Source organism: Heterocephalus glaber, unplaced genomic scaffold (assembly GCF_053883595.1).
Source record: "Heterocephalus glaber isolate CG9 unplaced genomic scaffold, H.glaber_assembly_v1.0 deba00001461, whole genome shotgun sequence".
Taxonomy (NCBI): domain Eukaryota; kingdom Metazoa; phylum Chordata; class Mammalia; order Rodentia; family Bathyergidae; genus Heterocephalus; species Heterocephalus glaber.
In genome coordinates this window covers 7,616,731-7,629,868 of record NW_028258308.1, presented here as the reverse complement: position 1 = coordinate 7,629,868, position 13,138 = coordinate 7,616,731, and the positions used below count along the sequence as shown (strand labels likewise).

At 37.6% G+C, this 13,138-nt stretch overlaps 1 protein-coding gene and 1 pseudogene across 4 annotated transcripts in view; both read right to left on the bottom strand.

Moving 5' to 3' along the window:
- Positions 1-13,138, bottom strand: part of Galnt7 (polypeptide N-acetylgalactosaminyltransferase 7) — a 151,215-nt gene that overhangs the window by 136,688 nt on the left and 1,389 nt on the right. The window lies entirely within an intron of this gene.
- The window catches only part of LOC147826725 (SOSS complex subunit B2 pseudogene), a 66,019-nt pseudogene extending 52,881 nt beyond the window's left edge, over positions 1-13,138 (bottom strand). The window contains exon 1 of the transcript XR_015453423.1: positions 1-13,138. This exon is cut by the window's left edge and continues 52,881 nt beyond it. The product of XR_015453423.1 is annotated as an SOSS complex subunit B2 pseudogene (transcript).

Here is a 13,138-nt window from a genome sequence, read left to right as displayed (position 1 = left end):
CCAGCACCTGAAAGCCCATCCTCCCTGCCTACTCCAAGTGTTATTGAGGAATGCTGCAATCAAGTTGAACATAACTTCCTAGGAATCTTCTGAATTAATTATGGGCATGTTCAGTTTTTCAAAATCCCAGTCAGGCAGTGACAAGAAAACACCAGGAGGATATCATGTTATCTCCAAACCATGAGACGGCTGGATCCTTTGAACTTCAACAAAGCCTGTACCTCTCATCTGACTAGCACACAGCTCACTCAGCAAGAGAAACGGCCACAGTTCACATCCCAACAAAAGATGGGTGGTCTTTAAGGCTCCTACACGAAGATAAACTTTGCCCACACCACAGATTTAACCTCTACTACTTCTGAGTACCTAACTAGTTTAAAATACTAAATTCTAAATTTAGTATTCTTGAGCCCTAAGTCCCTTTGGTGAATATTCAATACATTTTAATTCACTGTTCTGCCTGGGACAGAAGTATTTAAGGAGTAGTACAAAATCATAAAAATAGAGTACCTGTATTCTTAATAAGACCAAGGGTTTCTCATAATGGAGGAACTACAATAACCAAAACCTTAAATTATCCTGGCTTCTAGTTACCAAACTGAATTTTTCCACTTTTTCCCCCAGGCACTGATCTTCACTCTAAGTTAAACATCTGAGTGTTTAACTCAGTGGCAAGGTGCCACTTGGTTCGTCATTTACTCTGTACACATATTTAAAGAGTGTTCTGCTTGTTGTTACACTTTCACCGAGCAAAGAAGAGAATTAACCCAACTGAAGTTTGCTGTGGGCAAGGCAATTGTGACTTCCACTGCTAATAAGCAAACTGAATGAAACAGCAAACTTCTCCAGTGTTTCGCTTCACCACAGATTAAAGCACAGTAGTTTTTCGGGTATCAGTTATCTATTACCAATATATTCTTAAATATACATGTGTGATATTCTAAATAATGACAGGTATGAATATCATTACTGGAAATAAAATAAGTAGATCCCTATATGAAGCACTAGAAATAAATCAGGAACCTGTTTTAATAGGCACTGTAGATTTTCTGTTCTTCACCATCACTTAAAAAGTTATCATGGACCAAAGCTTACCGTCAGTCAGTTGACAAGAGGTAGTGTGTTAGACAGAAGTATATTAAAACTTCAGCACTCAACTTTCAGAAAACTAATATTTCAAAGTATCGGCAACACTATCATAAATTACTTTTTAAAACACTATAAGGAAGATGTTCTACTTAGTAATTTAAATTTGATTTTCATCACTGCATATATAAGGAAGTTTTAAATTAAATCCCTGAAAACCCAAGAAAATTTGCAGTCCTTTGACAGAGGAGCCTTGTGCAAAAAAGTCACATCTCTAATCTCTTCCTTTCTGGTCAATCAGAGCCTTTAACTTTCATTATTCATCCCTCTCAAAATCCGTGGTATTTTACAGGATGATACAGCCTCTGAAAACTGGTTTTGCTTTGTTTTGCTTTTGTTGTGAGGCATGTGAGGGGAGTTGGGGGGAGGGGATGCAGAGGCTACACACTGCAAAAACTTTTTTAAAAGGTTCATTATCTCTAATTTCAGAAATGAAATTTCATTTTCTCATTAGCACTGGCTCATCACAAGAGTTACAAGGTTCGGTTATCTTTAATTAAACAGAACTTTTTTAAAATGAATCAGTATATTGAGAAAAATGCAACTTTTCTATGTGTGTGTTTTAAGAATTATAAGTAACTGCTGGAATCCTCACTCAGAGGTAGCATGCTCTGTACCTAAATGGCATGTTTGGATTTGATATTTGCCTTGAGGTCAACAGAATATACTATTTACTTTGGTGAGGGGGTTTCATTTGAGGGGGGGGATAGCTAGGGATTTAGCCTGGGGCCTTTACATTTAGCTATAGCCCTAGCCCTGATTGACTGACTGACTGATTGATTGATTACTTTGAGACAGGGTTTTGCTAAATTGCCAAAGCCCAGCCTGGGCAATTTGGCAATTTAGCAAAACCCTGTCTGAAAACATTCACTATTTGTTTAGTGTTACCAGTTAGTTGGGCAGAGGTCAAGGATGATAACTGTCTCATAAGCTATGATGATACCACAGTGAAACTGTTCATTAAACTGAGAATTTCCTCAATTTGGTTATAGGTATAGGCATATCAAACAAGGGTGGGTGGCATCACTCCTATGACAGTAATAAACAGAAAATAAAATGAAGCCATGTTCATTAAAACCTCTTCGATTTCCAAATATGACACTGGGAAAAATATCTGAGAAGATTCATGTAGTATACATGTAGTTTGACCAATACTTCACATGATACCAGCAATTGTTCTCTTAAGCTAAAAAACACAGCAGGACTTGGGAAAAGGCATAGTATTTTTGGCTCTGTTTTCAGGTTGATATTACTCTTCAAATTTTTACTGTGCTTTAGCATACCCTACATTTATTTTAAGATATGTGCTATATGTGCCATGGTTTACAGTCTAAATGTTAGCTACAAGAAGAATATGAGTTATCTTAAATCATACATGTTATAGTTTGGGTCTAGATGTCCCTCCAAAGCCTCATGTGGCCAAAGGTGGCTTTTTCAGAGGTGGCTGAATCTAGAGTGTGTGATGCTGGGATTAAGGGTGAGTGATTACTAAACCAGTACACTGATTGGTTTGGCACCACCCTAATCCCCATAGTCTGAATAAGATAAAAGGGCTAAAAAGACTGTTTAGGTTCCTTTTTGCTTTTGGTACCATCTGGGGGTGATAAACTGTTTCTCCTTTTCGATGCCCCTCTGCCCTGTGCCACTCTGCCTTGGAGCCAGCTGATTATGGACTGAAACCTCTACAAACTGTGAGCTAAATAAACCCTTTCCCCTTTAACTTTGGGTATGGGGTATTTTGTCTCAGCAATGAGAAAAGTAACACAATACAGAAAATGTTTTTCCTTAAAATAAGAATACTAGGACATCTGGAAATCATCCTCAGCACATTTTTGGAATAGAAAATTTTAGAAAATTATTTGCTAAAAGTATTTTTCTTTACACTATGATCTCCCTGGACTATCAGCATACTTATTTTAATTGTCTACCACAACAGAAATATTCTCCTCCAGCCTTTTTTGACAGATATTCGACTTAGAATTTCCTCTGAGGCCATCATACAGGGAGTAACAGTTAATGAAACTGCATGCCTGTATTTCCTTATTCTAGCAGCTTTTGCTTAAATGTTAAAATGCAATTATATATTTCAAGTGATCGGAATTTCCAATCTGGACTATGATCTTTTAGTTTAAAAAACTAAACATCTACCCTGGTAGAAATACCTGCATGTATAATGTAAAAAGATTTCAGTCATTTCTATTCCATTACTTTAAGAAGCACTTTGTAGTCATTTATTCTGCACCATAATTGGGAACATATTTGCCAAAAATCTAATGGATTTTTATTCATTTTAAATCATCCTGGCAAGAATTAGCAGGCCCTTGAACAAGGGGCTTTCTTTCAAAAGAAAAGATATAAAACCTTACAAACAGATTATAAAGGAAATGAACATTAAGACTTACATGACACACCTTGCTGTATTCGAGATAAAAAGATTAATTCTGCAGGATTAGTTAAATTCTAAGAAGTACAATAATCAAATTGTCTAATAAGAATTGCATAGCAAGGACCGGGGATTTAGCTCAGTGGTTCTGCCACCTGCTTAGTGCAAGGTCCCGAGTTCAATCCCCGGTACCAAAAAAAAAGAGTTGCATAGCAAAATACTAAATTGTCGGAAGAAAAATTTGCCAAGTGAGGGGTCCCGAATAAGCACAATTAAACCTTATACCTAATAAGACAAATACTTTAGAAAATGCCTAAGGCAAGTTTTAAAATGGCTATACTAAGTATACTTTTGACCTCATAGATACAGGGACTGCTCTTGATAAAGAACTCCAGTATACCACAATATATTGTAGAGTGAGTTTTTCTAGTCAAGTTTCCCTCATGAATGCATATTTTTCATAGCAGCATTATACAACCAAGCAAATAAAATTTCTACCTGACTTAACATCACTAGGTTGTTCCCCAGTCATTTAAAACATTTACGCAACAGTAAACTATAGATCTTAATAGAATTAGGATCTTCTTATCATATTCCTTGCTTTATTATACGTGGAAATCTCTACCAAGATATCTTTGGTATATTCTGACAAGATGACACCTGCATGATTTACTTAAGAGTGCCGATAGCTTTATTTTATGCCAGAGATGTAAGGCTGCATTATTTTTGCAAAGATATTAATAAAAATGCATGTGAAGTATCTACTTCAAATTCAGCAGAATAAAAAGTTTAAAGTACAGTAGTGAATGCTAACAAGTAAAGAAATTTTATAGCACTTTAAACATCATCACTTAGGACCCAATTATTCAATGTACAACTGTACCTTACTGTTCTTTATTAAGCCTTCTTAAGGAATATTAGAAACACTAGAAATCCTCACAGAAGTATACAGATATTGCACTGAGGTTGTCATATCACTTCTCTACAATGTTAATTCTTAAAATTCTGAAAATAATTGCTCACAAGTGTCTCTAAAGTACATTAAGAAGCTGAGACTACTGTTTCACATCAATAATAAGAGTGGGGGGCCGGGGATTTAGCTCAGTGGTTTCAACGGCTGCTACTCAAGCGCAAGGACCCGAGTTCGATCCTCAGTACCAAAATAATAATAATAAGAGTGGGTTCAAGTTAAATCAAGAGGTCCAAGTGAGGAAAAAGGTAGGCATTTGAGTTGTAAAACCTACTGGCAAACTTTGCTCACATAAAGAGAATACCATAGTGTTTTGTTTTGGTGTTTTTATTAAAAGGAAAATCAGAAGTCAAAGAAGAATAGAAACAGTTAAATATGTAGATAGACTGCATACCTACCTTCTTGTATGAATAACCAAAGGAAACACACACACACACACACACACACACACACACACACACACACAGTTTAGGCAGTTCTTCAGTTAATATCGATTTAATTAATACCATTATCAGTGAATATGTAGTTTTCAAGCACTACAGCATATTATAACATAATTCATAAAAGATCTACAAATGCCAAAATTACAAATAAACTAAATAATCATTAAGGATGTGAGTTTGCTTTTGAAGAGAGTACTGTACCTCTTGAAGCTCAACTGTATTCCTAAACCCAGAGAATCAATAAAAATTACAGATGAAAAAAATGATTAGGTCATCTATTTCATACAGAATGGTTCCCAATACTATGTGATTTAATTTTAATTTATCCAGTTTAAAATATTCTTGGTAAAAACAAATTCCAATTGCTTTGCTTAGAAGCCTATTAGCAGACTAGTTGGTATCGATATAATACTGCAGTTAATTATACCTTCAAGATTTGGGAAACCAAGCTGCTCTACAGCAATCCTATAAACATAATTAGACAATGCAAAGTTAATTTTTTCTCAAGTTTCAGTGTACCAGTTCTTGTACTCAGTGAACTGAATCAGGTCTCCCTGTTGGCATGTTTAAGTGCTTCTCAGGAGCAACACCTGAAAATGCTACGAAGTCTGGGGAGCCCAGAAGGGATTCACAATGGAGCAGATATGAGAACATTTCCCATTTTTTAAATATTAAAGATTCTTAGCAAATGAAGTAACTGAAAGTTCTTCCTTCTCCAAAAAGATGTAAGTTCTGGGCAGTTGTGGTTCAAATTATCTCAATATTGCCCTTAGGATCACAGCACTGAACTAGAATTTTAAAATGTACTTCATGGTTAAAAACTAAGTGAACTGAAATGTTGAGCATACAGTTTTGCTATCATGCTTCTTCTTTAAACATATATCAACCAAATTAATTGTTAAAAACTTAAAAACTGCCTAATATTCACAGGATAAATTATTTTGAAATTTCAAATATGACTGATTTTTTTAGTTTCAACTTTACAAGTCACTGGGTTTCAGACTGAGAGTACCAAAAATGTCTAATATGCATTCTAATAGTATCCAACGTATGTAGTAGTATGTTATCACAACTACATGGTATACATGTGTTGTCTATACACATTCACAGTGGTGTGTAGGAAGACATGGAAAGGCACGTGATTATGGTAGCACAGATATAACCAAAAATGGGTTAAACTACACCTTGATTGTTATGGCATTTCAGTTTGTCCATGTCCCTGCCCTTAATTTGTTTTTTTTCCTCATATTTCTCTAGGGTAAGATTCAGTTGTAATCTTCGTAAAGCCATCAACATCCTTCCTTTCTTATATCATCAAGCATTAGTCCTGCCCTCACCAACTACATTGGGCAATTCTGTTTCCATAATCTCTCTCCTTGTACTGTATTCAGTTTCTGGTCCCTCTACAATTAGAACTCTCTCTTCACTGAAATCTGCCCTGCACTCTCCTTCTAGATTTTTCTTTAAAATGAACCTCTGACCATTCATTGAATATAAAGATTTTCATGGTTCAATTCTACTTGTCTTTCTAGGGTCCTGTCTTTCACTTCTCCCTTCCCCGATTCTATTCAGTCACAGAATTTCCAGGATTGGCCATGGTCTTTCACATTTTTTGTATATACTGATCCTCTGTCCTCGTATCTCCAACATGTCTTTTTCTAAGCTAAGCTCTCCGAGGCACCCAGTCCCATTAAACCAGATGCTGCTTTCTCTATGATCCCACCGTTCCCTGTGGATTTAGCTAATACAATTCTGTCTTACCTACTGCAATTGCTTACCTACACATCTGACCCACACACCTATGGCCAAAAAAGATTCTTACTAGCTGGGTGTGGTGGCACACACCTATATTCCCAGCACTGGGGAGGCTGAGGCAGGAGGATCACCATGAGTTCGAAGCCAACCTGGACTACGTAGTTGAGTTCAAGCCCAGCCTGAACTACATAGAGAGACCTTGTCTCAAAAAAACCAAAAAAGGAAGAGAAAGAAATAAAAGATTCTTACTCATTTATCTAGGGCCATGTATAGCACGTGAGGTGGCCATACAAATTATCGTACAACTCAGGACACTTTTGAGCGTGAAAGGATAATTGTATCTATGGGCTAATGAATATATACCAAAACAAATAATCACCCTCATAAAAGACCACGGGACCTACACTTTCCATCATCTGATTCCTAACTACATCTTTCAGCTCATTAAGTACTACCCTCCCTACATACTGACCACACTCCAGCCACACTGGCCTCCTTACTTCTGAAACATTCCAGCCTCATTCTAACCTTAAGGATTTTGCATTTCCTGTTCCCTCTGCCTGGAATCCTCTTCCCTCAGATTTACAGAACAGACTTATTATACTCATTCCTGAGGCTCAGTCATCACTCTCTGACTTTTCCTGAGTAATCTTCTCTGCTCCTTTCTTTTGCATTATCCTCTGTTGTCTCCATAGCATTTATCTGAAATTATCCTGCTACTGAATACATGCCTCCTTTAATGTACTATGAATTTGTCTATATTAAAATCTGGAGTGCAAGGTCAAAGAGCATAGTTCTAAAGTTAGATCACCTGAGACTGAATCCTTGCTCTACTCCTTACTGAATGAATGACCCTGGACAGATTTTACCTTGGCAAACCTCAGGAGCCTCAAGACTTGCATTAGAGGGTTGGGGTTACAATCAAACAACAAGATACATGTAAAACATTTACCTGGCCCAAAGTAAGGATTTAATACATATGTTATTATTGTTCTTATTATTTACTACACTATAGAATCTCTAACAGCTAGTGCAATGGAGAGCACTTAGGAGATAATAAATATTTGAAAGATTTGAGTGGATGACTGAAAAAGATTTAAGTAAATGAATATCACTATTCCCTCAACCCCACTTCAAAAGCCTCCAAAAAACTACTCTCACTACTGAATTAAAACCACAACCCAGTTCCTTAGCCTACCATTTAACTCCATTCAAAAGGCAACCCAAACTTACTTTTCCAATCTTATTCCGTCACTTTTCATCTGTAAAACTGGACTTCTGGTTTTACCACATTCCTCTAGTTTAGAATGTTCTTCCTTGTATCTGTACCCAGCCAAGTCCTATTGACATTCCAGGTCAAGCCAAATGCTACCCTCTTTTCCTCTTTTTCCTCTGAGCATCCATCTCCTACAGCTCTAGAAGAAACTCCTTATGACTATAATTTATTCCCTTAACTTCTCCCTTAAGAGAAGGGACCAGAGTCTGCCTGAGATATTTTTGTAGCCCAGGGCCTCACAGAAGAAAGCCTTCAACACATTATTTTGAGCAAATGTAAGTTTGGGGGTTGGGAGGTGTGAAAAGGCTGAGCAATGTAAGATTGTTATTATTATGGACACCTGCTGTGTGGCTCTAAGCTCAAGACTTGAGTGACACCTTTAATACAACAAAACTTCCTACCTCCTCCACTCTACAGAGTAGCCGTTAGAGATACTCTAGGTGTCTCTAATACCTACAGCAATGGATGGCACTTAGTAAACACTCAAAACATTTTGAAATACCTGTTGAGTGAACAAGTGCCATGCTTATAATGTAAATATAACTTCCAATTCTTACCAAAAAAACTCCATCCACATTAAAATGAATTCCATCTTCTCATTCTTCCCCTTCTCTCACATTATATAAAACAATTACAAAATCTTTTTCCTTTCATAGCCTTTGTCAGCTGTACTCTAGGAACTCTAAATTCTTAGCTATTTTTTCTCCTATGAGCTCATAAATTCAATCTTCAGAAATGAGAATCTGAATTCAAAATATGAACAAAGGCAGTTACACAGTTTGAATCTGAATAACCATGATCATTTTCCTGCACTCAATAGGTACTCAAATCTTGATCAACTTCTTTATAACTATGATGTTAGAATTTACAAATATTTTGTTTACAAATGGTTCATAGTCAGAATTTTACTTTTCATTCATGAAGCATTCCTTTCTCTTTCTCCAATTTACTACTGATGGACCTAATGCAACTTACACCGAGAGCCAAACTGTATGCCTCATCTTTTTTCCAATTCCACACAGCCAAATAAGTCACAAAATAATGATCCAAATTCAACTCCTGTTCAATAATTTTTCACATCCTCTTTACTAACAACTGTGCTCTCCCAGAATGGCTATTTTGAACTTTCTTCACCTATTGGTTTCGGTATGAAACATATCCTTGTGATGGTTCTCATATTCTTTTTTTTTTTTTTTTTTTGCAGAAGTGGGGATGGAACTCAGGACCTTGTGCTTGAAAGGCAGGTGCTGGCGCCACTGAGCTAAACCTCCAGCCCTCTCATATTATTTCTTTATATTGCTACTGGTTAAAAGAATAGCACCTCCCCCCAAGTAGAAAGTGAGCCCTTGAAAGCAGCGACATTTTCGGGGGGGGGGCACCGGTGATGAAACTAGGGACCTTGTGCTTGCCAGGCAGGCGGCGGAACCACTGAGCTAAATCCCCGGCCTGAGAGCAGGGACTTTTATATCAGATATTCTCAGTATTCTCTAAGGGGTCTTACTGAGGGGAGATATGAGGGAACAGCCCATAACCAACCTTACTTAGGCCACTGGATAGGATACCTACCCACAGAATGAACAAATACAGCAATTCTTAGTAATCTACCAAACATTATCCGTGTCTAGATTGATGGGGGGTGGACATAAACAGATGTTCCTTATGTTTGACAAAAAATTTAGTATGTACCTTCTGCAAACACAGCACCAAAGAGAGAAGAGATACTCTATGAGGAGGACATGTGAACTCTGCCTCCAAAGGGCCCAGATGATGGTCAAAGCCTTGTTTGATTTAGGAAACAGGAAAGCTTCAGATTCTCAACCCAGAAGAAAATGTACATGCCTTCAACAGTTTGCATTAATTTTAGGAGGTCTATAAAACCAAATTTCTTAAGAGTTAGTGATGTGGGATTTTTGATGATGATGATGATTAATGATACGGCTGCGGTGGGAGGCTGGGAACTGGCAAAGAAAACCAAAATCCTACAGAGGCAGAGAGCCTAGGGAACTAGAGAACGAGGACCACTTGAGACTTCACTCTTTTGTTAAGTGACAGCTCTGTCCCTAATCCTACAAATAGAGTTGCCATTTGAAACAAACTCTCATGGTCAAGAACAGAATGCGTCAAGTTACAACCAATTTATCACTGAGATAAAATGATTCTGAGAAGCTGGAACTTGCCTGTGAGAGTGCTGTCAACCGGCCAGTATACCTCATTAAAGCTATATTCCTTCCAAACCTGGCAGCTTGCTTATCACATAAAATTTCTTGGCCTAGGAGTAGGTGCTGAATTAGTCCTACCAGGTATGCCCTGAATTTACATGGCATTCATGCTTTGGCCAAAGTAACATGTGTGCATACAGAGGATCACTGGCCTATAGATCTCACCAGTACAGGATGTTTTAATAGGACCACTGCAGCAAAGATTCATCTACATTTCCATTACAAACCTTTATTTTCAGAGCTTAGAACTGAACTTTAAACCCTCTCACAGGAATAAAACCTGGGGAAAATGGTGTTCAGTCTGAAACACACATAATTTAAGGATTGTCTGCACTTTGTAAGTCTAAACAGATGGTCTTTAAAAATAGTGACCTTAAGACATTCAGAGGCTAAAGCCTCTAAAAAGCCTTTTCATTAACCATAATTACAAAAGGATGTATAAATGTTGTTTTCATAACTTTTCATAATGTAACAAATAATCTTCTAGACATCCCACATTCAATCACCTTTGAATCTTTAGTTAATTCGAATCAGTTTATTTTCCACCAGGCGGAACCAAGCAATGGCAAGTGTCACCCAAACGATTAAAACTATCGTACCATATTAGAACTAGTATAATCTCCGAAAGACTCCTACTATCTAGATTCCAAAAAGCTTCAAGATATTACCACCTCACACAGTTAATACATACTTTTTGCAGGCAGCTCGAGTGACCTTTTCAAAACACAAACATGATCATGCCTCTACTAAAAATCCTTCAATGGCTCCCCATTGTGCTTAAGATCTAAATCCTTAGCTATCTACAAGACTCATTCCACTTCCCTTCTTCTCTATGTTCCAACTGCATTGGTCTTCTTCCAGCCCCTCACTTCTCCTTTCCCTCAGTCCTCCAGCCTCAGGATCTGTGCACACACTACTCCTCCCACTTCCAGAACAACAACTACTCTTCTGATTTTCAGATTTCAACTCAAAAGTCACGTCTTCAGGTGAGATTCTTTCTGATCAAGTACATACCTCCGTTTTCTTGCCCCCCTCCCATGGTTTCCCTTCACAGCACACAGCACAATTTTTATTTATGTATTTGTGTAACTTTGATAAGGTGTATTTCTCTCACTAGGCTGCAAGATCCAGTAGGTTCAGGACAAAGAGTGTTTCCTTAACAATTAGCACCATACCTGACACACAACAGGCATTCAAAAGTGTTCGGATAAGTTACTGAATAAAGTCACACAACAGAACACCATTGGAACAGTAAGGTTATTTTCCCCATCATTCACCTCAAGAAAAGGCAAAGAGATTCAGACACAGATGTGTGACAAGAAACAAGTTTCTATTGTCTTGATTTCACACATGGGCAGATCTAAAACAAATAGTCCAGTATAGAAGGACCAGGGGGCCTGGGGATTTAGCTCAGTGGTTCCACCGCCTGCCTTGCAAGTGCAAGGTCCCGAGTTCAATCCCCAGGATGGGAAAAAAAAAAAAGGACCATGGTGTAAGACTTTAGTATCTAGAATACTGGGTACAAAACAAAAAGTGGCACAGATAGAGCCCTAATTTCAAGCCTCCTGAAAATTCTTCAAACTAGAGGCAGAACCTGCATTTGGATTGTTCGAGTCTATCTCAGGCCATTTAAAGGGATCCTAGGAAGTTTATGTGTGGATCAGCATTAAAGAAAAGCAGGGTCCCAGGGATTTAGCTCAGTGGTTCCTGAGTTCAATCCCCGGTACCAAAAAAAACAGAGAGAAGCAGGATTTTCACAATGGATGAAAGTGTGTGCAATCAAAACCAAAGTAAATGAACCACATGATAGAGGGGAAACTCAGGAGTTAGTCATCTGAGTATTTGGTCAGAATCTTTCCTAAAGGAGATGAAATTCTAGAGCTGGATCTCAGAATCTCTTAGGTTAGCGTTTATTAAAGGAAGGAAACAGTCCCTTATTTACACTTAGGATTTACACGCTCCACTTTAAATTGCTTGGATTACTATTTGCCTAGAAACCTTACAAAAAGGCCTTTGCTCTCCTGATACCTACGCATTCTTTCAAAGTTAGCCATGTTGGTAAATCTTAAAGGTTTGTCTTTGGCAAATGACAGAAATTATACTGCTGACAAACTTTATCAAGTAAGTTTAACCAAAATAAGACATCACTACCTCACAGTTAAGGCTATAAAGCTTATTACAAATCAGCACTAACAAAATATTTCAAGTGTCTTGAAGTGACACGATATTCCACCACCTCTTTAAAACCTATCAGAGCCAGGCATGGTAGTGTACACCTGTAATCCCAGCACTCAGGAGGCTGAGGCAGGAGGATTGTTGTGATTTCAAGGCCCGCCTGAGCTACATAGCAAGTTCATGGCCAGCCTAAACTACATAGTGAGACACTGTCTCAAAAACAAAACAAAACAAAACAAAAAAACAACAACAGCACCACTGGATATCCTGAACGGGGCTAGTTTTATGATTTTCAATTCCTCTCCCAGAAAATGGGGGCTAACATCTTTACCACTATGTAAAAGACCATCTGATGTCTAAAACCAAGCATCTTCAGACAACTGCGATATTCCATTTCCCTGTCAATAAATTATTTCGAGAATAAAGTTATTAAAGGTCATCATCATTCCATTGAGGACTGAGATGTTTAAAACTGCAAACACACTGAAAAGGAAAATTTGACCTTTTTTTGGCATCAATTTAGTTGACTTAAATGGAAATCCATTGTAGATATTACAAATGGACTCCATTACAGTAGATTTTTAAATACTCAAATGTACAGGTCAACTTGTGACACCGCCAAGAACTCTTCAGAGGACCTCCTCCTAGGATTGTTACAGTTGAAAAGATGCCACAACCCTCTTCATCCAACTTCCTGATGTTAACTTTCCGGGAGAAAAGTTAATAAAGAAGATCACATGTATGCAATGCTGATCATATATGCAAAAGGCA